At 39.9% G+C, this 12,383-nt stretch overlaps 1 non-coding gene and 1 pseudogene across 1 annotated transcript; one reads left to right on the top strand and one right to left on the bottom strand.

The window, feature by feature from the left end:
- The first annotated feature begins 363 nt into the window (after positions 1 to 363).
- Positions 364 to 1,255, top strand: LOC103752283 (annotated as a pseudogene).
- A 10,054-nt stretch (positions 1,256 to 11,309) lies between these two features.
- Positions 11,310 to 11,441, bottom strand: LOC115068100. The gene has a single exon (XR_003847479.1). It is a non-coding gene; the product is annotated as a small nucleolar RNA SNORA18 (small nucleolar RNA).
- Between the last annotated feature and the right edge of the window lie 942 nt (positions 11,442 to 12,383).

Here is a 12,383-nt window from a genome sequence, read left to right as displayed (position 1 = left end):
TTCAAATTCCAGCATCCACATGACACTCACAACCGTTTGTAACAACAGTTCTAGGGGATCCAACATCCTCTTCGGGCCTTCTCAGGCAATGCATGACACAGGCGCACTTACTTACATGCAGTCAAAACACTCATACACATAAACAAAAAATTTTAAAGAGGCGTATGTACTGAATTTTATGAGCTTTAGCAGATATGATGGGAAAATAAGACCTAGAATCTAAATTAGAGTCCCGTCAAACATTACCTCAGAAATATATTTTCAAGATTTGAGTAATTTTCGGATAAAAAAAATCAAGATTTAATAATGAACTGTGGGATGGTACCCGGCTCCTCCAGCGCGTGTCCCAGCCACCTGGTCATCCCAGGCCTCCTGGTGGTCATGGAGGAGGTGCTGGCGGAGGAGCTTGATGAGGAGGAGCAGCTGGTGAGAAGGCTTCGCAAGGAGAAGGAGCTGCAAGCCAAAATTCAGGGAATGAAAAATGATATCCCCAAGAATGACAAAATGAGGAGGAAGTAATTCACTGAAGATGTTGTTAAGTTGGAAAAAGAAATGGAGCAGAAACACAGAGAAGAGCTGGAGCAGTCGAAGTTGGCTTCCAACAAGAAGAAGACAGATTCTGCTGCTGTTGACATTTCAAACATGGTACTTGAGAATCAACCACCTCGGATTTCAAAAGCACAAAAGAGGGAGGGGGGAAGCTGCGTTGGAAAAGGAGCGGGAGGAAAGGATAGCCAGCCGAAGCCGAAACTGAGAACTTGTCTGGAGCCAGACGCAGAGAAGGTGAAAAACTTGCTCAAATATTGGCGGCCAGAGAGTTGGAAATTAAACAGATTCCATCTGACGGTCACTGTATGTACCGAGTCCTTGAGGATCAGCTGAGAGATCAGTGGGCTGTGCTCTGACTGTGCCTGCCCTACGGAAGCAGACGGCTGACTACATGCAGAGCCATGCACAAGACTTCCTGCCATTTTTAACAAACCCCGGTACAGGAGATGTGTATACTCCGGAAGAGTTTGGAAAGTACTGTGAAGATATTGTAAACACAGCTGTGTGGGGAGGTCAGCTTGAGCGAAGAGCCCTGTCTCACATTTTACAAACACCAACACTGTAGGCAGATTCTCTGCCTATTATAGTTAAAGAGTATCCAAAAAATCCATTAGTACTTGTATACATGAGACATGCATGTGGCTTAGGAGAACATTATAATTCTGTTACACAGTTGGTGAACTCAGCTACGGAAAACTGCAGCTAGTTTACAGAAATGTTACACAATTGTTTTGTACTGTGTGCCAATCTGCATATTCTTACTAAGTGCTAGATTATTCCGAAGGCTACTGAAAAGCACAACTACCTTAAATCAGTTTTATGAATAAACTTACTAGTAGGCTTTTTAGAAATACATCAGGCATAAACTTTGAGCCTTGCCCTCTTAGTGGTATTTTTAGAATGTCTAAGTCCCTTGTGGAGAACATCATTTGTAGGTGAAGATGATGCCCAATTCTCTGGTTATTTATGTAATATTCTGGACATTCCGTTTTGGAATAAATTTTGTTTTCAATTTTAGCCCCACACTTAAAGCTCCCAAGGTAATCAGTGAGTGTAATTTTTCTTAAGTGCAATCACTCAATCTCTTTGTCATTGCATTAATGTAGTACAGTAATAACAAATTTAATTAATGCTTATAAAATGAGCATGACTGTAGTAATTTTGGTATTACTGGGTTAAGTGGGGTGAAGCTTTTTACATAGCACATGAGAGTGAGGTTAAGAAGCTTACTTCTACAGTTAAAAGGTTTTGAATTAATTATTCAGATGAGAATCAATTAAGTTCAAAGAATTGAGACAGAATAGGTAAAGGGTAATTGTGTCATAGGTAAATTGTGTCAGTTTTATAAACCTTTTGCAAATTATAAATTGCCTTTTATGTGTGTGTAACTATAAAGGACTCAGTAGATTTCTGTCTTCATAATTCCTGTGTTGTTCCTCTGTTTCTTTAACTTCAGACTGAAGTTACTATCACATCGTGGTTCTCTTCACAGCTGTGGATTTTTACATTTTCTAGTGTTCTCTCCAGCACTACTAAGTGTCTTTCTCTGTAGCTTTCTCACTGAGAAACAGCTCCTGACCTCTCATTACTCACCCTGTGCAAGATGATGCTTTGTTGTACAACAGGGCCACAGCCCCATCCTCTTCTAATTCTTCCACCTTTTCCAGTTTGTCATTACAAGATCTCTGCTTTTGTTCACTTTCTAGGATTCAAAAGAACACCTTAGCTACTTGTTATGTGTCGTATCACTTTTCTTCAACTCAAATGCTTGTTATCTTGTATAAATAGATAAAGTTTGAGAGCTGTATGGTAAAATCAGAGTAGTTTTCTTTGGAATGACTTACATAACTCAGATTCAGATCCCTCTTGACAGTATTCTTTGTAAGAGGATAGCACCCATACACAAAGAAGGGTCTGCTATTTACAAAGTATATGTCTGCTAATTTGTTGTATAAAAAATACTGTGGGATGGGACTGTAGCTCTGGTAGGGTGCTTGCCTAACATGCACGAGGCTCTAGGTTGAATTTCCAACACCAGAAACAAACAACAACAACAACAGACTATTAAAATGAGACCTTTTTGGTTTGATCTGTTTTTCTTAAGTTAGAAATATAACTAGTAAGGTTGAACGTCAAGTTTACAGCATTTGGATCTTTTGATCCATGTGTACTATTTATGAACAAATAATGGGACTATGATATTAAAAGTAGAGGCTTCTCACATGCCCAGCAGGTAATGGCATGGCGAGCTGGTAAGAACTGTGGTCTGTAGAGCAGTCAGCATGTCCTGAGCTCACTCTGGGTCAGCTGACCAGAACCCACTTTGCCTGCCAAACAGTATATTCTGAAGGTTGCCTGTTTCATAACCTTTGATCTGGGTTTGTGGAGGGGTAGGGTTTCTGAAATTCATAAAAGAATGAAATTGTAAAATCAATAAATACTTTGGGTTCATTTTGAAGTAATCAGTTAAATTTTCAAGTTAAAATATCAGCATTGAGTAACAAAATATTATGGAACTTAGTTATTGCAAATTCCATTTGCATTAAAAGTATTATTCTAAAGTAACTAGTGTTTTGTTGTTTTGACAAGAAGAATTTAAATATCTTTAATTATGCATTTGTGCTTTTTTTATATGTTTAATTTTAAAATGGCCAGTATATTTACGAAAAAAAAATGTATGGCCAGCTTCTACCATTTCAGCTATAATTGAAAATGTCTTTAAAAAATTACAGATGTTAATTTAAAAGCAACATGTGAAAATTGAGTTTGCTGTATAATGATGTTTCCGATGGAATCTAACTTGGAAAAGTCTATGTCAAAGTTCTGGAATATATGTTTAGCCACAATTTATCTTAATATGTTTACAACTTGTATAAAGTACAAAGAAAAGAATGTGTAACGTGACTCTGAAGCAGGCTTTTTCATTCTGCTCTGAACTTGGAGGGTACAGTTCTGTTCTAAGAAAGTTAAGGTGTGGGATGCCTACCTTTGTCTCTTGTCAGGTTACTGTTGACTGTCAACTTGACAGGCTCCAGAATCACCTGGTGGGCTTCTGGGCATGCCTGTGGGGGATTGTCTTGCTTACATTAATTGATGTAGGAAGACCCCCTCACTATGGTGGCACCATTCCTTGACTGGGTACCTGGACTGAATAAATGGAGAAAGGGAAGTGAGCATCATGTATGCGTTTGTTACACTCATCTTCTGAATGTGGCAGGCAGCTCTGTGGTAGTGGTACCGCCCACATCTCAGCAGATGAGGAAGCAGAAGCAGACAAAAGGGAAATGCTGGCACTCTGTTGGTGTTCTCCTTTTATTCACTTGAGGGCTCCAGGCAATGGGATGGGGCGGCCCACTTTAAGGGTGGGCCTTAATCCACAATTTATCCTCTGTGGAAGAGCCTCACAGGCACATACAAAAGTAGGCCTCATTAATGGCCTGAGTGCTTCTTAATTTGACAGTTGAAGTTACATATATGTTGTGGTTTGAATGTGAAGTGTCCCCCCATAGGCTCATTTGTTTGAAGACATGGTCTCCAGCTGGTAGTCCTGTTTGGGAAAGCTTTGAGGAAGTGGAGTTTTTGCTGGAGAAACTAACTCAGTGGGGCTGGGGCTGAGCCTTGAGATTTTATAGCCTGGCCTCATTTGTTGTTCACACTATGCTTCCTAACTGCAGATGCACTGTCTCCAGCTGGTCTCTTGTTCATGCTGTCAATCATTCTCCATCATGGCAGACTGTCCTCTTCAACTGCAAGCTAGAATAAAGCCTCCATCCCTTAAGTTGCTTCTTGTTATGTATTTAGTCACAGCAATGAAAAAAAGTAACTAATATTCCACCACATCATCATTCTCCAAAATGGGGGTATCATTATATGCTGGTTAGTGTTTATTGTGAACTTGATAAGATCTGGAATCACCTATGAACCAAGCCTCCAGATCATTCAGAGGGTAGATATAGATTAGGTCAGCTGTGAGAAATTATCTAGATTAAAGTTAGCCTCTGAGCATGCCTGTGAGGGATTATGTTGATTAGGTTATCAGAGATGGGAAAATCTATCCTAAGAGTGAGTGACACCATTCCTTGGGCTTAGGTTGTAGACCACATGAAAAGGGGGAAGATAGCTGAGCATGAGCATTCATCATGCATTCTCACTGACTATGGACACAATGTGACAAGCTACTTCAGGCTTCCACTGCCTTGACTTCTCCCCCATGGTGGAGTATGCATTTAGCTGTGAACTAAAATATATCCTTTCATGTTTATTTTTGTGAAAGTACCTTATCACAGCAGAAGGAAAAGAAACTAAGACAGAAATTGATGCCAAGAAGCCAGGCCATTGCTGTATAAACACAAGTGTGTGGTGCTTACAACTGTGAAACTATTTTGTGGTTGGAATGTGGAATGTGCCACTGTGTGATTTTTTTTTTTTTTTTTTACCAAGAATCTGATTTCATTCTGTCTGTATCTGGAGAACTTGGATAAAGTTGACTTAAAGATAATGGATGCATCTGTTTGACAGAGAAAATTTCAAGACAGGAGAGCATTCAGGTTGATGCTGAAAACACAGCTATAACTGTTAAAGAGATCAGAACCACTGAAGGGAAAACTCTCAGCATTTCCTGCAGTACACTGGACCAATACTGAAGGTCTCTTGAAGGCAAAACTCTACCCCCTCAATGGATCTGTCTTGTCAAAATGCAAATAAGGCTCCAATAACACAGGAAATAAACCCAAGAACTGGCAAATAGACTACATGAAATTAAAAAGCTTCTGTACAGCAAAGGTAACTATCAACAAAGTGGAGAGCAAGATGCTAGCTTTTGTGACTCAGTACTTACACAAGATATCCATATGCCAATTAAAATAAAATCATAACCATGAGTTAATTACAGAATTAAAAACTTAAATCATTTATATTGCTCATTTTTCAGTGAGAAAAATTTCTAGTCCTGTATTCCTGATTTAAATCTATTTTCTCCATTATCTTTTCTCTTTTCAAGTTACAGAAAACAAATTCCATTTTGATAATCCTGAAATTATTAAAAGCCTTATTTCTGTATTCTTTTTGAAATTTATTTTTATCAAATTTTTGTAAATTTCCTCCAATACATTTTGATCATATTTAGACTCCTCCCCTGGATTTCATGCATTACATCACATATGTTAAGACCTATCAAGCCAAGTTTGTATCCCCAAATGTCCCTCAGTGTGAGGTGAGTCCATCTACTGGAGCCTGGTCAACATATATAATGTCATTCCCTTAAAGAAAACCAACTCCCTTTCTCCCTGGAATAATCAGTTGCCAATAATTTCTCAGCTAAGGTTGGGACTTCTTAATGTAACCCTATTTGTCAGTTCTTGGAGTTGTTTCATTTGCTTTGGAGTCTTATTCACAAAGTTCTTGTATATGGTTGTATCTGAACTCTACTTATCAGGAATAGGGAACAGAGCAGGACCAATTGGGACTCCTCTGTGAATGGGACCTCAGTAGATCAGTGGTTCTAGTTACAGAGGAAAGCACTATCCAGTGCAGAGAGAAGAACCTGAGTTTTCAACCATTGAAACCTTTTATAAGAGAGCATCTAGGTTCATTGCCTGAAAGGTACAACTTTCCAGAAGAAAAAGAATCAGGCAGAAGCTGAAGTCAAAACAGACAGAAATAAGTTTGGATGGTTTCTGTTTCTTGCATCGCTGTTATCCTGTTTGTCTTCACCACCCACCTTTCTCCAGGAGTTGCCTATAATATCAGCTTTCCAGTACTTCCTAGTCATCTCTACTTCCTTTCCTTATCCAACCTTTCCTGGGGTTTCCCAAAGGCTCACTTTTCATGTTGAAAATAGTTAACACAAACATATGATTTAATGACAGCATTCCAAGCCTAACTTCATATTCACACCCTGACAGCAGTGAAACCACAGGGAATGTCCCCATGTAATACATACAAAGCTGCACTTATCTGTGACCAATGTGATATGTGTACAGAATAAACAAGAGATATGACAGCAAAGGTCAGTTTGCTGACAGGACTGGAAGGACTGTGTTTCATCACCTTTTTACATTAGTGGTGAGTTCCTTGGAGCTCTGAGTTTCATACGGTACAATCCCTCCCACTTTTCCCAAGAAGATATCTGAATCCTTTTGTTTACCTCTTTCTTGACATCTGTTCCTCCCTGCCACCTTCCTTCTTACATCACCAAAGCCCACTGATCCAGATCATCATTAGTACCATGTTTCTTTTCTATTTCCAGAGAGTTGATGCATGACAAGAAGAGTCAACTGAATCATTTTGGTCTGTCTGACTCTGTGTGTAACAAATAACAGAAAAGTTGGAAGTACGTCACACTATTCTCCTATGGCTATGAGAGACTTAGGAGGAAGCACAGTGACCTCTGAGACAAGAGGCACCCTAATTTGCTACTGGAAGGCTGTTTACCTCCTAGATAAATATGAAACATACCTTGGCCTCACAGAATCATAAACTCTTCGACTTTACAATAACCACAGATCTCTCATTTGTTAAGTGACACCCACAGGTGTAAAGTGATTTATTTGAAGAGTAATCACTATATCAAAAAATAATGAATTTATTCAATACTTAGAGTTAGAGATGAGGTACAGTATGAATCATTGTCCCCATGGAGACAGCCTACTGCCTGAAGTTAGAATGAATATGAAGCCAACTTTCCCAAGTGTCAAACCGGTATGAATGACTTGATGCATGTTGTAACAGACACACGAACTCAGTTCTCTGATAAACACAATTAAAAGATTGCCATTCAAGCAGGATTTCTTAAAACTGATGAGAAAATTTCAAGTTCCCATTAAAAAATTGAACCACCAATGACAACACTACAGATTTAGTAGGCATAGTTTAGTGGGCAAATGAATCATCAGATACGAGAGGGGAACAAGCACAGGCTAAGGAAATCCTGGATTTTGACAGAAGAAGAAATTATCAAGAAAAGATACAGAATCATTACATAATTAAGAGAAAAGCAAGATAGATGCTCAGCGGATCAGGAAGAAAGGCAGAATCTAGACTTGTGGACATTTAACACGTGTCAGTCATTATTCTCTTTACTTCATGATGTACATGGAACAGACAAAACACCCAGGAGTACTCACTGTTCACTTGTTAAATGGGAAACAGTTCAGAGGAGCAGTCTGATTTGTTGACGGGCAAGACTGATACATGGTAAGAGCACTGGTCTGTGTGATTCAAAAGCCTGTGGTTTACACTGTGGTAGTTTCTCTTCCACTCCCCTATGTTGAAAGTAAGACCAGAAAGAACTTGAAGAAAACAAGATAACCCTGGCTTGGGGTGTTGGATAGCTTTAGTTGTCAACTTGACACACATAGGTAGAGGGAGCCTCAACTGGGGAATTGCCTCCATTGGGCTGGTCTGTGGCCATGTCTGTGGGATATTTTCTTGATTGCTGAGTGATGTGGGATGGCCCAGCCCACTGTGGGTGGTGCCCCTCCTGGGCAGGCTGTTCTGTATTGTAGAAGAAAGCAAGCAGGTTGAGCATGGGTCGGGGGAGCAAGTCAGTAAGCGTTCCTCTATGGCCTGTGCTTCAGCTCCTGCCTCCAGGTTCCTGCCCTGAGTTCCTACCTTGGTTTCCCTGATAAACTGTGACCTGGAAGATGTAAGCCAAATAAGCCCTTTCCTCCCCAAGTTGGTATTGGTCAGAGTGTTTTGTCACAGAAATGGAGAAACAAACTAGAACACTTGGCTTCTTTTATCATCCCTTGTAGATATCCCAAGTAAAGAAATCACTTGCAAATACTGCCTCTGTGCCTACAATTACTTTTTTCACTTTTACAACATGATCTCACCATATAGCCCATCTTGTTTCTTTTAAAAAGTTTGTTTTGCCTATTAACTTTTATTAGCATATCAAGTATTGGGTTTCACTGAAGCATTTTCATAGAGAGCATTTCACGTTGCCTTCCCAGACCTCTCTGTCCCCACCACTCTTGTTAGTCCCTTTCCTCCCTCTAAATCCCTCTCTTTCCTCTTCACATCACATATATTCCTTTACCCTCCCATTCCCAACCCTACTTTAGGCCTCTGTCTCTCCTCCCACAATCTACTTTCTATTTTCGTGCCCTGCATACACACATGTATATGTATCTATATAAAGTTAAACATAGCCACTTCATGAGAGAGGACATACACTATTTGTCTTGCCAAGTTTGGGTATTTGACTTAACACAGTAATCTCCAGTTCCACCCATCTTAATGAGTACTTTCTTCTTTGAGTTTGCAGTTGACTTCCTCCATCATCAGATTATTTCTCTTTTGGCTTCTGTTTATAAGTAAACTCTATGCTCCCTTCTATACTTTTTGCTCCCATATTTTTTTTCTCCCCTTAGATTCTAATGATTTGTCAGTCTTCTGGAACTTCTCTATTAAACCTGGAATCTCTCACTGGGTAATCACATCCAATCTTGTGATTTTTAAATACTTTATATATACTGGAAATTCAGTGACCGTATCCCCTGACATTTCTATTTGGATGTTCGAAGAGAATCTTAAACTTCAGATTTCTCAGCCAGAACTTCTGATTTCTCCTTCTTTAGTAAATGGTTAACTTAATAGGTCTGAGAACCAGCCCTACACATCCCAAAGATCTTTAGGATTCTGCCTTCACTGGATCCTAGAACCTTAGATCTGAGTTGTATCTTTGTATACCTGGAGGTCCATATCAGTTAGAATTTGGGGGGAGGGTGTAAAGGCTGGATGATGAACATCCAAGGTCAGTCATTTGGATACTTCATGTCTATGTAACTGACTGCTCATTATCAGATATACTTCCCTAGTTGGGACTACATCACACATATTATCATACATCACTGCTGAGAGAATTAAGCACTGTCCATGTGACACCACCAGAAGAAGACAAATGGAAGCTTATGCCTAGTTTCTCCTGGGCCCAACCCTAGCATTCCGTATCCTTGACTCCCCTTAATCTATATCCTTTTTCACTAATAAATCATCATAATTGCTGTAATGTAATTTATGATTTTTTCTGAACTCTTGAAATAAATCATAGAACATAAGGATCATGGAAAGGACTTTCCCTCACCTGTGAAATTTATTTCTTCTGCAGTTTTTCCCACATCAGTAACTATGAGCATATTCACTCACTTGAAGTCAAAAAGTCATTAATCAACTTTGAATCCTCCATTTCCTTGTCACATCTATCTAATCATTCAGGAAACCCTCGTGGTCCCAGTGGTAAATCACATCCTAAATCTCTATGCTTCTCTCCACCTCAGGTAATGGCATTTCAGATCAAGTAACAACCATCCTGGACCTAAACCACTGAGGTAGCCCCCAATGGTTCTACATGTGGCAGCCTACCCGTGTTCCCCATATATCACAAAGAATGAACAATTACATCCTACAATAACTTTTTCTTGCACTTAAAGAGTAAAGTCCCAACTGCTTCACTAGATCTACAGGTTCTCTATAATCTTTCTCTCCCTATGTAATCTTCTACCATTGTGCTAGATAGTTTTAGTTGTCACCTTGACACACTTGGGCAGAGGGAACCTCAGTTGTCCTCTATCAGATTGACCTCTGAGGCATTTTCTTGATTGTTGAGTGATATGGGAGGGCCGAGCCCACCGTGAGTGGTGTTACCCCTGGAAAGGTGGTCCTGAGTTGTGTAAGAAAGCAGGCTGAGCACAGGCCAGAGGAGTAAGCTAGGAAGTAGCATTCCTCCATAGTTTCTGCCTTGGCTGCTACCTGTGGTTCCTGTCCTGAGCTCTTACTATGATTTCCCTCAATGATGAATTATGATCAGGACATGCAAGCCAAATAAATCCTTTCTTCCCAAGTTGCAGCAAACAGAACCCAAACTTGGACAACCATTCTTTTCATTCACAGTGATTAGAGTCCTGGTTTTTTCCTTATTCATCTAATAATCTAACCTTTTCTTTATTCCTCAAATTGGTGTGTTCTGAGTTTTCTCATCTCTCTTGAGGGTGACAGTAATATTTTCAGTTCCAGCATTTGAAGGTTTATAATCTGAATTCCTCTGCCTCTGCATTAGTTGTATTCCTAGGAGGGAACTGTCCGCCCTCAAACAGCTCAAATTAAGATGTTTTAATGAGAAGACTACTGTTAGGATATAGAGAGGGAACAAAGGGTAGTGACAGTAACAGGACTGGAGACAAGCAACAACAAGAAGCTGTCTATAACTCTAGAGATGAAGGGTGAGGGAAAAGCATCTTGATGAGATGTTCGACTGTGTAGCAGGACCCACGCAATAGCAGCTGTGCTTGAGGAGGAATGCTGTCATCCCCAGAATAGACATCCAGGTTAGAAAGAAAGGGAGCACTTATCTTTTTTATTGTAAAGTGAATAAATCTTTATTCAAGGGATTCATGGCATCTTCTTCACTCTCCCGATATCGAGGTTGCAGAAGTTTAAGAGAGCCCTTTCTCAGAGAAACAGGTATTTCTTAATCCAGCTATGCTGTCAGCCTTGCCATAGTTTTATGTCTACATGAAGGACATATTTATGATAACTTCAAAGTTCTCCACCTGAGATTTTTTTGGCATCCAATTTCTTGAAACCATTTACTTTAGGAACTGTTTTTAGGATTAACCTGCTTCTCACTTGATAACATCCCATTTTACAATGAGTCCTGATCGTGTTCATTCCTAAGCCATCATACTTAGGAGTACTATGGTCTGCATAATTTGCCAATGCCTGAGGCCAAAAGACAAATTAGTCTTTCATAGTTTGTTAATTGTCTTGTATTTCCTTCCCACAGGCCTAAGAAACACTCCTGTGAGTCAAGCAAACCACAAGTGTTACTGTATGAGATGTTTCCTACAATGTCTGGCTCCTGGAGAAGCCCCATAGGGATAGATCTCACTGGGGAACACTTATCTTTATCTCCTGCCACATCCAGTCTATTGTTCCTCCCACAGGAAACACAACTGGAAATACGATGTCAGGAGAGCTCAAATAAGATCTTTTGCAAAAGTAGCCTCCCTTGACACAAGCAGTATAGAGAGGGGAGAAAAATGGGAAAAAAAAAAGGAAGAATTAAACAGAACTTTTTGTATCTGATAGATAAAAAGTAGCCATATGACAAATAGGGTTGATCAGGAGAAAGCAGAGTTTATTAGCAAAGGAACACATGGGGCAGATCCCCTTCCAGTCAGGGAAAATGTCAGCCCAGATTCTGAGCTGGGTCTTATATACGGGGGCTTCAGGGTGCAGAAGACGGGAAGTTTTTTGGGAAAAATCAGGTGGGGGGAAGCAGGAAAAGCAGGGCTTGTAAACCTGGCTCTGTTCCATCTACAAGCCAGGATCTGGGTCAGGAAGTGTTTACTTTTCGTCCTCCTAAGATAAGGGAAAAGCTGCTGTACTAAAACGGCTCCTAAATTCTCTGGTTAACAGAATCTGCTTATCTTGTCTTTGGAGATAGAGGAAAGGTAGGCTTCCTCTTAGAAGAGTCTGTTTCCCTTGACTTCAAAGACCAAGGTGCTTATCAGCTCAGTTCCCTTTTTCAGGCTTGAGAAATTGGAAGTCCATGGGACCCTGTCCTTGATGGTTGACAGGCATTCGTATATTGTGAAGGGAAGAAAAGTAACAACTGATTAAAATTAGTATGAGAGTAAGTTTTTGGATTTTGGTCCTGAAAATATCTGAAGAGGCAAGAAGCAATGGTTAGAACCAAGGTAATAGCTCATTTTTCATTTTTTTTTCTTCTGCCAGAGCTGAACTCAAGAGTGATGGACTCAGGATTTGTTTTCAGGCATTTTGATAGCTATTGGAGTGGCTAGAATCAGTGTCAGTTACCTCTCAAAGGC

Source organism: Nannospalax galili, unplaced genomic scaffold (assembly GCF_000622305.1).
Source record: "Nannospalax galili isolate Female #2095 unplaced genomic scaffold, S.galili_v1.0 scaffold27, whole genome shotgun sequence".
Lineage (NCBI taxonomy): Eukaryota > Metazoa > Chordata > Mammalia > Rodentia > Spalacidae > Nannospalax > Nannospalax galili.
Note: the sequence above shows the minus strand (reverse complement) of the source record. Positions and strands in the feature narration are given on the sequence as shown.